General features: G+C 34.8%; 1 long non-coding RNA gene across 8 annotated transcripts; it reads left to right on the top strand.

Annotated features, from left to right (window-relative positions):
- Window positions 1-3629: 3629 nt before the first annotated feature.
- LOC136232044 (uncharacterized) lies at window positions 3630-7478 on the top strand. 8 transcript variants are annotated; one of them, XR_010690259.1, is made up of 6 exons: window positions 3630-4061; window positions 4509-4590; window positions 5369-5539; window positions 5669-5760; window positions 5874-5970; window positions 7056-7478. It is a non-coding gene; the product is annotated as an uncharacterized lncRNA (long non-coding RNA). The 8 variants fall into 8 exon arrangements; XR_010690258.1 differs by having other exon boundaries at window positions 5348-5539; XR_010690257.1 differs by having other exon boundaries at window positions 4409-4590.
- The last annotated feature ends 6058 nt before the right edge of the window (window positions 7479-13536 follow it).

Here is a 13536-nt window from a genome sequence, read left to right as displayed (position 1 = left end):
ATGCAGATATCTGGACAGTTACATGGATCCAATGAAAGGGAGTTCATTAGGATTGGGGACCCGACTTGAGATAACAGGATGGGTAGATTTATCCTTGTCACCTGTTCATCTCATTGGTATTAATAGGTATAAGTAATCCTAAGACTCAAAGGAATGTTAATTAGTGATTCTGGATTATGGAATGTGATGCTTTGATCCTGTTGTAACACGATCCATAACAGAGATGACTCTAGGGTGTGAACGGCAGACATTGGGTATCACAGGAAGTAATTGCAGTATATTTATACATTGGATTGAGCATTTGTCACTCCTGATAAATGGGAGATACGTCCAAGGATCGCTTGTGGAAGACTGGACTCTAAATCCTTGCAAGGTGATAGCTTAAGACTTGAAATGCAGATTTCACTTAACCTATCGAATTGGAGTTAACTCGGCCTGTACAAGTAAAATGAACGTCTCGCTATATGTGACTTGACATTATCCATAGTTATAAGATTCTGTTCAAGGATGTAGTTGATAAAGGATCGAATTATACTGTAACTAATACGGAAAGGTCAACGACAGAATCAACCTATCTTCTTATAGCTCTAGGGGAATGTTTCGGATCTGCCAATCACATTTCGCGTACTCATTCCGTCATGCAAAGATTAAATATAATTCTGAGAAAATTAATTTAATGGTTGCATACGACTAGAAACAATAAGAACCTAATGGGTCACACATAAGACTTGGAGCCCAAAAGAGAAACAGATGTTAATTAATTGATGGAAGCCCAACTGAGTCCACTAAGGCCCAGTACATAGGGGGGCGATTTTATGTATATAAAATACATAAATAATTAATTTGATTTTTAACAATTCTAATTAGATTATGATTGTGAATTAAATTAATTAAAGGATAAATAAGTTAGGAGGTTTAATGAGATTAAATTGCTTCTATTATTATCCTGTCAAGTTATTATTATTATCTTTATATTTAGATATAATTATAGATAATAACTAATAAGAATTTTATTCTGAATTAAATTCTTATTCAGTAACCTAATTCTATCTAACTAGGGCTTAGATACAAGAGAGTATATATACCCCCTTACATGAGAATTTCGGCCAACCCTAGCTAACCGAAGAGAGAGAATTTCGACACCTCCAGTTGAGGATGAAATAATCCACTGCTTCCTCCCGTTTCAATTGATTATTAATCTCTTTCTCTTATCCTTGATCTTGTGTTGATTTATTAGAGGCAATCTACTTTGGTTGCTTTTATATGGTTGAGTTCTAATCATATTTTGAATTGTGTTTTTATCTTGTGCTCGGGAACTCGGAGTAAGAGTTGTGGGCACTACAATTGCAACGGTAGATAGATCTTCAAAAGGTATTTCCTTCTATCCCTCTTTATATGAAATAACGATTAACGGATCTTGGTTAATGAAAAAAGGTTAAAATTTTTATATTTCCGCTGCTAAACGTTAGCCTATTTTCCTTCAATGGTATCAGAACCTGCGTTAAATCCGTTATTTCATATATGAAAATTAAGAAGTTTTTCAATCAGATTGAATGAATATTTATAGTTAGGTTAATTAACGAAACTGTTTTGATTAATTAATTCTAAAGATAAATAGGTTTTAATTAATTGTTAATTAAAATAGATTATGCATATATTCCTAATTATTTTGGTTGATAATCATTATAACAAAATCTATTAGTTTTATAGTTAGATTTATAAAAGTTAGTTTTATTATTCTAAAGATAAAACGGAAAATCTTTAATATGTTTTTTCTTATTTTCTGAAAATCGTTTTAAAACTGATATATATATATTTATTATTAAAAAAAAAATTTGGACAGCAGCTCGGGTTGCGCCTCACGGCGCAACCCGACTGCTGTCATGCGGTTGCTGCCTCGCGGCAGCAACCGCACAGCGGCTGGCCGCCACTGCCGCAAGGCAGCGGCGGACCAGACGCAATGGCTGCTGCCAAACGGCAGCAGCCACGTGTTCGGGCCCGGCCCGAAACCTACATATTTTTAAATCGTTTTAAAATAGTTTTTAAATATATATTTATATACATATATGTTTCAGAAATTAATAGTTTTCTGTTTTTGATTATCAGATAAAAGAATTTATTTAAAAGTTTGTTTTACCTATTTGTAAATCAAAAGTATTAAATGAATTAAAATCAAAATAATCGGGATATGCATATATAAGGTTTTGTATAGTTGTATTAATCTAATATGTAATTGCTACATTTAATTAGATTAAATATAGAAGATACGAAACTGATAGAATTAAAATTGGATGAAAGTTAATTTGATAAGTTAATGTGATTAACCTAAATATTTTATGTAATCAACCAATTAAATTTATTTAATTGAGTCTATGTATGTTTGGAGTTATGGACATATTTGGATCCTCTATTTAGTCTTTTGGTATTTTTGAAATAGGTCTGCGTGTCCTGCCTATCTACTATCTATTGTAATTTCTCCTCTCATCACTGCACCATAGATTGCCTATAACAACCAATTTTAAAAAATCATTGCAGTTAATCGTTGCATTTTCTTGCATTATCTAACTATTTTGTTTTGCTCATGTTTATGTAAGTCAAATGTAACGACTATATATAAATTGTTGCCTTTGATTGATTTTTAATTGCTCTATTTGGACTAAGGCAACAATAATATGACATTTACGATATGTCGTTGCCTTTCTTAACTTGATAATGAGATAAAGCAACGGTGTGCTATGAAAAAGTATCATTCCAATGTTGCCTTTAATAAAAATACAATCATTATACGTCAACACTTGTTAATTAAGGAATATATATATATATATATAGTTTGTAAATAATTGAATTTATTAACTAAAAATAGTATAATAATTTTTTTATTAATAATTTGTTCTCATTAATTAAGAATTAGTTGAGAAATAATACCCACTAAAAAATCCTACCAAATTTTCTATATATAAAAAAGGAAGAAGGTGCAAAAATACCCTAAACGTTTACAGTCCGGATCAATTTTACCCCTTACGTTTAAAACGGTGCAATTTTACCCCTAAAATCGACAACCAATAGCAAATTGGGTCAATTTCAGACATTATTAAAAAACACAAATATTTTATTTCTTATTATGCACCAATTGAATACCAGTTTGTTAAAAAGAAAGATTTCATATTTTTTATAATTTAATAATAGAATTGTAGATTAATATTTATAAATTCGGTTAAAAATTTTGAATTTTTTTGTCCAACTCGTACAAAAGACAATATATTTTTTTATTTTTTTTCACTTTTAGTCATATGTTTATGATCTGTTACTAATGAGTGATAAAATTACTCACATATCAAGTGTAGATGACAAGATTCATTACCGAGAACGCGATTTGATGAATTATTTCTATAATTGACCCAACTTGACAACGTTAGGGGTAAAATTGCTCTTGACTGCCAACATTAAAGATAAAATTACACAATTTTAGACGTTATGGGTAAAATTTCTTTTGCCTACAAACATTAGGGTATTTTTACACCTTATCCCACGAAAAAATATCATTCCAAATTAATATTTCAATTCCCCACCATCAATTTTTACCCTCAATTTTCATTTCCCTCCAATTTTCACTAACACACTATTTCCACTTCCCCAAGTAATTTGAACCAATTTTCATTTCCCACTCATTCACTTATCTTTTCCATTTCCGCTCATTCGCTTTTCCTTGGGGAATTTCTCATGGTCTGCTCTTTTTCATTTTAATGGTAACCTAAAGGTTTCTCCCTTTCTCACTGGTTCGCTCTTTCTCCCTTTCTCACTTTCAGTTTCACCCGTCCTTCTTTCACTCGCGATCTCAATTTTACTCTCACGGACTGTAACCCATTTCTCTTGCGCTTTCCCCTTTATTTCACTATCTGTGTTTTTGCACCGTAACCCTCTTCACATCAAACCAATTAGGAACTTCTAGGTTTCTCATCAAGCTCACGGGATTAGAGAATGATTTTTATTCGCTGGGTCAAAGGTTTTTAGGTCTTCTAACCTAACAGGCTCACCTGAATCGACAAGGCTCTTTCCTTTAGGTAACATCTGTTCTTCTGTAACTTATTTGTTTTTAATTTATGAATGGGTAACCATATGTGTGTATTTTGATTGCTGTTTCTGTCAAAGTTCAGAGGTTGTAATGTAGTTTAAACTTACTTTGAAAATTTTGTTTGAGGGCTGATTCTTCTATCTTGAGATGCTTATATATTGTTCAGATTTGAAATGGTTGATGCCATTATCTCTAATTTGAAATGGTTGATGTCATTAGCATCTCTAAGCTTTTGGCATATGGGTGAAAGTTCAGATGTGATTTTTTTTAGTGGAGCTGTCTGTGCAAGCTGAAACTAGCATTTTGATTTTTCTTTTTAAATATGTGTATGAACAGTTTCATTTGTTGGAGCCCAAAATCATATGATGCGTCATATTTAGATTAGATGAGATAAGACAATGCGTCAGCTTATGAACTTCTATTTGTGGAATTATAGCATAACATGGTTAGAGTGAGGTGCAAATTCTATTATTGAAGCACATAATCAAGCTATTTATCTCCATCTGATAACTGCCCAGGTAATCACAAATCTCTTTGATATGATTTAACTCTTGTCCATTTTTCATATTTGACAACTTCATATCCTCTTGCTTGATCTAGTTCGAAACATCTTGTTTGTTAATATAGATGGATCTTTGTTTCCTGGTTACCTAAAACAAACAAATGATTACTCATGGTCATGCATTTTTATTTGAAATTGCAGTTTTAATACCATTATATCATTAAGATATGCACTCACTTCGGATTACAATATTAATTAGTATATTTGTGCTAAATTACTTTACATTCTCTGCTAATGAGAGCACTAGTATAATGCAGCACTGCATTTGCATGCTAGAATTACAAATATAATTGAAGAACTAGAAGTTTAAAGTTTTAAACTATGAAAATTAGATTGTTTGGTCATAAGAGCACGCCGTTTTCTTCCGATCCAAGGATCACTTGAGACAACCTTGTAACCAGCTTTTGTGTACAACTCACGAGCACCAATATCTTCTTCATATGCTCGAAGGACAAGATACTCATAACTTTGTAACAGACTGACACGTCTTGTCCTCTTGAACAATTCTATTTTTCAGCTTTTCTCTGAGCTGCAACCTTTTCTTTTGCTTCCTTTCTTATTTTAATAATTGCCTCCAATATGGCAAACTTAGCCTCCAATATCTGATGTTTCTAAGCTAAGTGCTGACTTCTACGACTGTACTAAATACTTCTCTGAATTGCTTCTTTCTCCTCCTCCAAAAAATGGCTGGATCAATACGCCACTGTTTACAGTTAAAGGATATAATCTTGCAGCTAATTGGTTGTTAGATCCGAGCATTTTGAGGATGTTGTATGCTATATTACCGCCGATGCTATCACCGGCTAGGTAAATGTTACTGAAATTGCATTGGATTGACCACCATTGAGCCTCAAGGTGCATTCTTCTTATTTGCGGAGCTTCCTAAAAATTCCTCGCTTTCTGATGTAAGTGCATCTTAGAATCAAGAGTTTGCAGTTGCTTTTGAAGAGTTCCTTTCAAATTTTTTTTGTTTGGCTTCATGTAATCAAATGTATGCTATGGTTATGGTTTATTCTAATTTCTTGTTGTAATAGGTCAGGTGGAATATGATAAGAAATTAATAGAAGCAGGGGTTGTTGCTGAACTAGGCTGTGGAATTCTTGACTCTGCACATTCTAAAAGTAAGGTAATCAAGTTCAACCCATTCTCATCTATTAATAATATTGTTGTGATTGTGAGAGATAATAATATTGTTGTTGATTGTGAGAGATAATCGCCATTGTTGGCTATGGTTGGAAGCTTTCTTCAGGAGTGGCCATTTGAGGCATGCCATCAATTAGTTGCTTGGCGACATGTTCGACCCACACAGAAAGCTCATGGTGCAAAAAGGGATAAGGTACAAAAATACCCCTAACGTTTACATTAGGAGCAATTTTAGCTTTAACATCTAAAATGGTACAATTTTACCCATAATGTTTGCAAGTTAGATCAATTCAAGACATTATAAAATGTAAATATTTTGTTCCTTATTCTACACCAATTGCATCTCCCTTGATTCTAAAAAAAAGATTTTCATATTTTTAAATCCGGTGAAATTTTTGAATTTTTTTTATCCAACTTGTACAAAATTCAGTATATTTTTTTAATCATTTAAAAAAAATCATGTTTAATCATATGTTTGTGATCCGTTACTAATGAGTGATAAAATGACGCACGTGAGAAGTGTAGATGACAAGATTTATGACCGAGAAAATAGTTTGATGAATTATTTTTCAAATTGACCTAACTTGTGAATGTTAAGGGTAAAATTGCTAAGCTGTCAACGTTAGGTAACATTGCACCATTTTAGATATTAGGAGTATTTTTGCACTTTATCCCTTAAAAAAAATACACGTCTCAAATTGGTGAAATTATTTAGTTTATGTCAAATACTCCTAATCCTACTTCTAATATGTCAAGGAACACATATTCCTTAAACTTAAGCAGTAACTTTTAATGGGTTTTTTTTTTTTTTTTTTGTTAATGGTTTGATGATAAATATGCCTTGTGAATCCTTCTTCGACCACTTAATGGACATAACCATTCATATGAATTTTAATATGAGTGTTTCTCTACTGAGACATAAACTCATTAATTTATTCAGTTGTTATGATTCTAGAAGAACTGATGATTTTCTTAGTTTTTCTACTTTAGTGATTCATCTTAGGTCATTTTTCAGCTTCCTTTGTTTTTTTACAGAGTGATTGTGCATTTTCAATTAGATGCTCTTTTAAATTATGTTAACCACTTGAATACATCTCTTATTAGAAAATTTCTCTTCAATTTGAGAGAATGTGAGGTAAGATTTCAAATTCTGAACCAACTAGTTAAACTTTTATGGGATCCCAAAAAGCAAAAATTCTATGGAGTCAGTTTGCATTTTGCATCTTTATTTTTTGCGATTAATGATCTTATGTTTTCATGTTTTATTCTACAAGCAAGGATTGAAGAGTTGTCATATGGAGGAAAACATTGAGTGGATTGATGAAATAATTGAAGAAACATCAACGCATGGTCGTGGATGGCTAGTTGCTATGATAGGCCACATTAAGAAAACAAAAGTTGATAGGAGTTCAGATGTTACGTGTGAGAATCCCATCTTTAAAGATGCAATAGAGCAATTCAAAATGGAAATCAGAGAGCAAGTGAAGAATGGGCTTAGAGGAGAACTATCATCTCATCTTTGATTTTTTATACAAAAGTTGAGACTTATGAATCCATCGCTCAATCTAAATTTGGATGGTGTTGCTATTGATATCAATTCAGTCTATTCAGATGCACGTGAAGACTTATTTATTTCTTTATGCTTGTGATGGTACTTTTGGATTTTGGATGTTAATTTTTAGATACTTTTGGGTTTTGCTACTTTTGGATGTTTACTTAAACAAGCATCGTTGTTTGGATTATAATATCATCGTTGTGTTGGCCTATAAATATCATTGCCTATCTTTGGCTTCTATTTTAAACATTGTTGCATTTGTAAACTAAAATACTGTTGTTTTCTACTCTAAACATCGTTGCATTTGTAAACTAAAATCGTTGTCTTTATGTTACAAGTTGTTGCATTTGTCTAACAAAAATTGTTGCTAAAAGTTAAAAATCGTTGAATTTACTACAAATATTGTTTCTTATTGATCCGAAATATTGTTGCTTAAGAGATAAAACCGTTGCCTTCCGCTTAAAATAGTGTTGCCATCACTTACGAAGGCAACGATTAATAAATGTAAAATCGTTGCTTTGGGCTGTTGCCTTATATTGTATCCTTCAACTGTTGCGTTAGCTGAAAACATAAGCAACGATATCTTCGTCATTGCATTAGAGAACATTTTCGTTGCCTTTCAGAGGAAAGGCAACCGTGAATTAACCAATGAAAATATATTGATAGAAATCATTGCCTTTGCTCATTTTTGGCCATAATGCAACAGTTTTGGGTGCCAAACATAACGAATCCGTATCGTTGCGATAGGCATTCTATGGTGTAGTGCATCTAATTCCCTTCAAGATAATTGAAGTTTTCTTTAGTAGTATAGAAATTAATATGTAATTTCAAGGCGCCATGGAGAAGACGGAGGACCTAAAGAGAAATATGTAATAGTTAGTATTTCCCTAGGTTTGGCCTTTTATTCCGTTTCTGGCTCAACGGAATAATTTAGATAAACCAATGTATGTGTCTGATGTATGCTAAAGCAAATCAAGACTAGGTTAGATTATGAGACTTAAAATAAAAATCCCTCACTAATTAAAAGTTAAGTAAATAAGCAAGTTATCAAAATCGGTTGCCCCTCCCTAATATTATAATTCAGCCGGCAGTACTGGGGGCCTTTGGGTTGTTGAGTAAACTCAAGCTCGGGGTCTTATGGTAACACCTGAGTTATCGAAAAAAAATCGTTTTTCATGAATATGGGGTAATACTTAAATTAGATTATGATAATTGGATGGGTAAACTCATGTTATTGTAAACTAATGGGCAATATGGTTGGGATTAATATGAATAAAATATTAGTTACTAATGTGGTTAGTAACCCAATAACCTAGGAATCACATTATTGATGTGATTGATTGCATGAATCTACCTAACAAATGAGACTAGCTTGTTGAGTAAACTCAAGGTGAAATCTCAGGAGTTAGGATCCTAGCTCACTAAAGGATTTGTGAAATTCTTCGAATTAATATGGAGGGCTATTAATTTGGCAAAATAGTGGGAGCAATTTAAAATAAATTAAAAGACCTATAATTTTAGATTGATGTACTTTAAAGCAAATGAATAACATACGTTTACTCTTTCTCACTCTCAGGTTAAAATTAAAACACTCCTAAAATCATGACTAAAACCAATCTGCAAAATATACTTACCGATAACAAGTTGAACGGTTCAAACTTCATCGACTGGTATCGTAACCTCAAAATCGTTTTGAAGTTCGATAAGATAGGGTATGTACTTGATACATCGATACCCCCTACCCCGGCTTGTGATGCTCCCATCGAAGAGATCAATGCTTACCGGAAGCATAAGGCTGATGACGATCACGCGAGATGCATCATACCTGCATCGATGACACCGGAATTGAAAAGGCAACATGAGCAGATGGATGCCTATTCCATGGTCGCGCACCTGAAAGAGTTGTTTGGGAATCAAACTCGGTGCGAACGCTACGAGATAACGAAGCAGTTATATAGATGCAAGATGTAGGAGGGCACATCTGTCATGACACATTGTGTCAAGATGATTGGCCTTATTACCAAGTTTTCTAGTATTGGAGATGCGATGGATCATGAACTAAGTGTAGACTTACTTCTTCAATCCCTCCCCGAGAGTTATTCATAGTTCATCATGAACTACCAGGTGAATGGCTTGCAAACCTCTCTTGAAGAGCTTGCAAATATGCTCGAGACAGTCGAGCCCAATATGAAAGAAAACGAGGGAATACCGACCCTTGATATTGAAGGATCAAAGAAGAGGAAAGGGAACCCTCCCAATCCTAACTATCCTAAGAAGGGCAAGGGGGCCATGCTCACCGAAACAAAGGGGATGGAATTGAAGAAGCCCAAAGGAGAGTGCCACTTTTGTGGTGAAGACGGGCATTGGAAAAGAAACTGTTTGGTGTACCTAGCTACCCTCAAGAAGGGAAAAGCCGGGACTTCAACATCAGGTATGTTCTATATTGAAATAAATACAATTTCACAATCTGAATCTTGGGTATTAGATACCGGATGTGGATCTCATATTTGTATGAATATTCAGGGACTCAGACGGACTAAGGAATTGAAGAAAGGAAGCATAAACTTGTGAGTAGGAAATGGAGCAAGAGTTGTCGCCCTCGCTGTTGGAGATTATGCTTTGAGTTTGCCTTCTGGGCTTGTAATAGAATTAAAGAACTGTTTGTATGTTCCAGAAATGTCTAGAAACATTATTTCTATTAGCTGTCTTGTTGATGACGGCTTTCATATTTCAATAAAGAACAAACATTGCGAGTTTTATAGAGATGGAATTTTCTATTTTTCAGGAATATCACAAAATGGGATTTATGTGCTAGATGACAAAATTTCTGTATTCGCGATTGATACCAAAAGACATAAGCTAGATAATTCGACTTACTTGTGGCATTGTCGTTTAGGCCATATAAACAAAAGACGCATGCTTAAGCTACATCAAGATGGGCTTATAGATTCAATTGATTCTGAATCATTGGAAACATGTAAAGCCTGTTTAAAAGGTAAAATGACAAAGACACCCTTTAGCAATAAAGGTGAGCGTGTATCAGACACTCTAGGATTAATACATTCAGATGTATGCGGTCCTATATTAGTCCAAGCAAGAGGAGGATTCAGATACTTTATAAGCTTCATAGACGACCATACCAGATATGGTTATGTTTACTTGATGAAGCACAAGTCCAAAGCTTTTGAGAAATTCAAATGCTCCAAGAATGACGTAGAAAATCAATTAGGAAAGAAAATAAAGATACTTCGATCCGATCGAGGTGGTGAATATCTTTCAGATGATTTCCTGAATTATCTAACTGAATGTGGGATATGCTCATAATGGACACCTCCTTATACACCACAACACAATGGTGTATCTGAGAGGAGGAACCGTACGTTACTAGATATGGTACGATATATGATGAGCATAACATTACTTCCAAAGACATTCTAGGGCTATGCCTTAGAAACTGCCCTCTTCACCCTAAATCGAGTACCAACTAAATACGCCAGTTCCACACCATATGAATTGTTCGTTGGTAGGAAACCCACATTTTCATTCATGAGAGTATGGGGTTGTTCAGCATTTGTCAAACGCGTAGCGTCAGACAAACTAGATTCTAAATCTGATAAATGTTTCTTCATTGGATACCCTAAGGAAACTATGGGGTATTACTTCTATCATTCAAATGATCAGAAAGTAATAGTATCCAAGCACGCAACCTTCTTGGAGAAAGAGTTTCTCGAAGAAACAGAAAAGGGAAGCATGATTGAACTTGATGAAGTTCAAGAAGAAGAAACACCGACTGAAACAACAGAGGCGACTGAGGAACCCGAAGCAGTCCCATTGGATGAGACTCAAGTGCCACCTACCCGTAGATCACAAAGAGTTCGTGAACTCCCAGTTAGATATGGTTTTCTAGTGGGAGATGATGATGAGGTTCCCGTGTTAGACGAAGAACCCGAAAACTACGAAGAGGCTCTAACAAGTCCAGATTCTAAAGCATGGCTCGAGGCCATGGATTCCATGTACACCAACCAAGTGTGGACTTTGGTTGATCCACCCGAAGGGATAAAACCCATTGGGTGCAGGTGGATCTTCAAGAAGAAGACTGACATGGATGGAAAGGTTAACACCTACAAAGCTAGGTTAGTAGCGAAAGAATATCGTCAAAAACAAGGAATTGATTATGACGAAACTTTCTCTCTTGTGGCTATGTCCAAATCAATCAGAATAATGCTCGCTATTGCCGCTCACTACGATTACGAGATTTGGCAAATGGATGTGAAAACAGCTTTCCTAAACGGAAACCTGCTTGAGGATGTATATATGATGCAGCCTGAAGGTTTCACATCAAAGGATGCAAACAAGGTTTGCAAACTATAAAGATCCATTTATGGACTCAAGCAAGCATTGAGAAGCTGGAATAAGCGTTTTGACGAAACCATAAAACAGTTTGATTTCGAACAAAATTGCGAAGAAGCTTGCATTTACAAGAAAGCAAGTGGGAGCTCAGTTGCATTTCTCATATTATATGTGGACGATATATTACTAATGGGAAATGATATAGCTCTACTACAGTTAGTGAAAGTATGGTTATCATGTAACTTCTCCATGAAAGACCTTGGTGAAGCAGCTTATATACTTGATACAAAGATATACAGAGATAGATCAAGAAGACTATTTGGTCTTTCACAGGCTACATACATTGAAAAGGTGCTAAAGCGGTTTAGCATGCTTGAATCGAAACGAGGTAACTTACCCATGGTACATGGAGTAAAGTTAAGCAATCATCAATGTCCTAAAACCGAAGATGATAAGAAACGCATGGTTGTAATCCCGTACGCCAGCGCAATCGATTCGATTATGTATGATATGCTTTGCACTAGACCTGACGTAGCATTCGCGTTAAGCATAACGAGTCGTTATCAAGGTAATCCGGGAGACGAGCATTGGAATGTCGTCAAGAACATTCTTAAGTACTTGAGAAGGACTAAAGACATGTTCCTAGTGTACGGAGAAAGGGATCTGAAAATAGAAGGATTTTCAAATGTTAGTCATCTCACAGATGAGAACGATTTTAGATCCCAATTAGGATACCTGTTTATCTTGAATGGGGGCGTGGTCAGTTGGAAGAGTTCCAAGTAGGGAAGTGTAGCTTTCTCTACGACTGAGTCAGAGTACATCGCTGCTGCGGAAGCAGCAAAGGAAGCGGTTTGGATTAAGAAGTTCATTACAGAACTTGGTGTGGTGCCTGACATTGTAAATCCCATTACTCTGTACTGTGATAACAATAGAGCCATTGCACAAGCAAAGGAACCACGGTCTCATAATGTATCCAAGCATTACCTAAAGCGATACCACCTTGTAAGAGAGATTGTTGCAAGAGGAGATGTGAGAATAGAAAGAGTACCTACTGAGGACAACGTTGCAGATCCGTTGACAAAGCCCTTAGCCCAGAAAGTACATGATCGTCATCTAAGTTCTACTGGGATAAGTTGTAGAAACAATTGGCTTTAGTCCAAGTGGGAGTATGTTGCAGTTTAGTGTCCTATAGACAATTGTTCTAGGATATAAACCTAATGTAAATGAAATGTTCTTTATATCATTTGTTTTAATAAGATATGGTTTCATAACTATATAAAGGCAACCTATTTTAAGAACTAAATAAGTCTAATAAAAGGAAATTCCTAAGTTTGTTTAAAGTGATTATAAAGTGTTCATACAAGCATGAAGTGAGATGAAACTTTATAATAAACTAATAAATTTAAAACCACCCCAAGTCAAGTAATATGTTTAGAAATAGGATTGACATATCACTGCTGAGACTTGCATGTAACAATGTCTTCTGTCGAGACAGAGAGCTGATCTCACAAGCTTTAGATATGCAGATATCTGGACAGTTATATGGATCCGATGAAAGGGAGTTCATTAGGATTGGGGACCCGACTTGAGATAACAGGATGGGTAGATTTATCCTTGTCACCTGTTCATGTCATTGGTATTAATAGGTATAAGTAATCCTAAGACTCAAAGGAATGTTAATTAGTGATTCTGGATTATGGAATGTGATGCTTTGATCCTATTGTAACACGATCCATAACAGAGATGACTCTGGGGTGTGAACGGCAGACGTTGGGTATCACAAGAAGTAATTGCAGGATAGTTATACATTGGATTGAGCATTTGTCACTCTTGATAAATGGGAGATACGTCCAA

The sequence above is a fragment of the Euphorbia lathyris genome, chromosome 6 (genome assembly GCF_963576675.1).
Source record: "Euphorbia lathyris chromosome 6, ddEupLath1.1, whole genome shotgun sequence".
In the NCBI taxonomy this organism is placed as follows: Eukaryota; Viridiplantae; Streptophyta; class Magnoliopsida; order Malpighiales; family Euphorbiaceae; genus Euphorbia; species Euphorbia lathyris.
The sequence above is the reverse complement of the archived record's forward strand: the minus strand, read 5'-3'. Positions and strand labels throughout refer to the sequence as shown.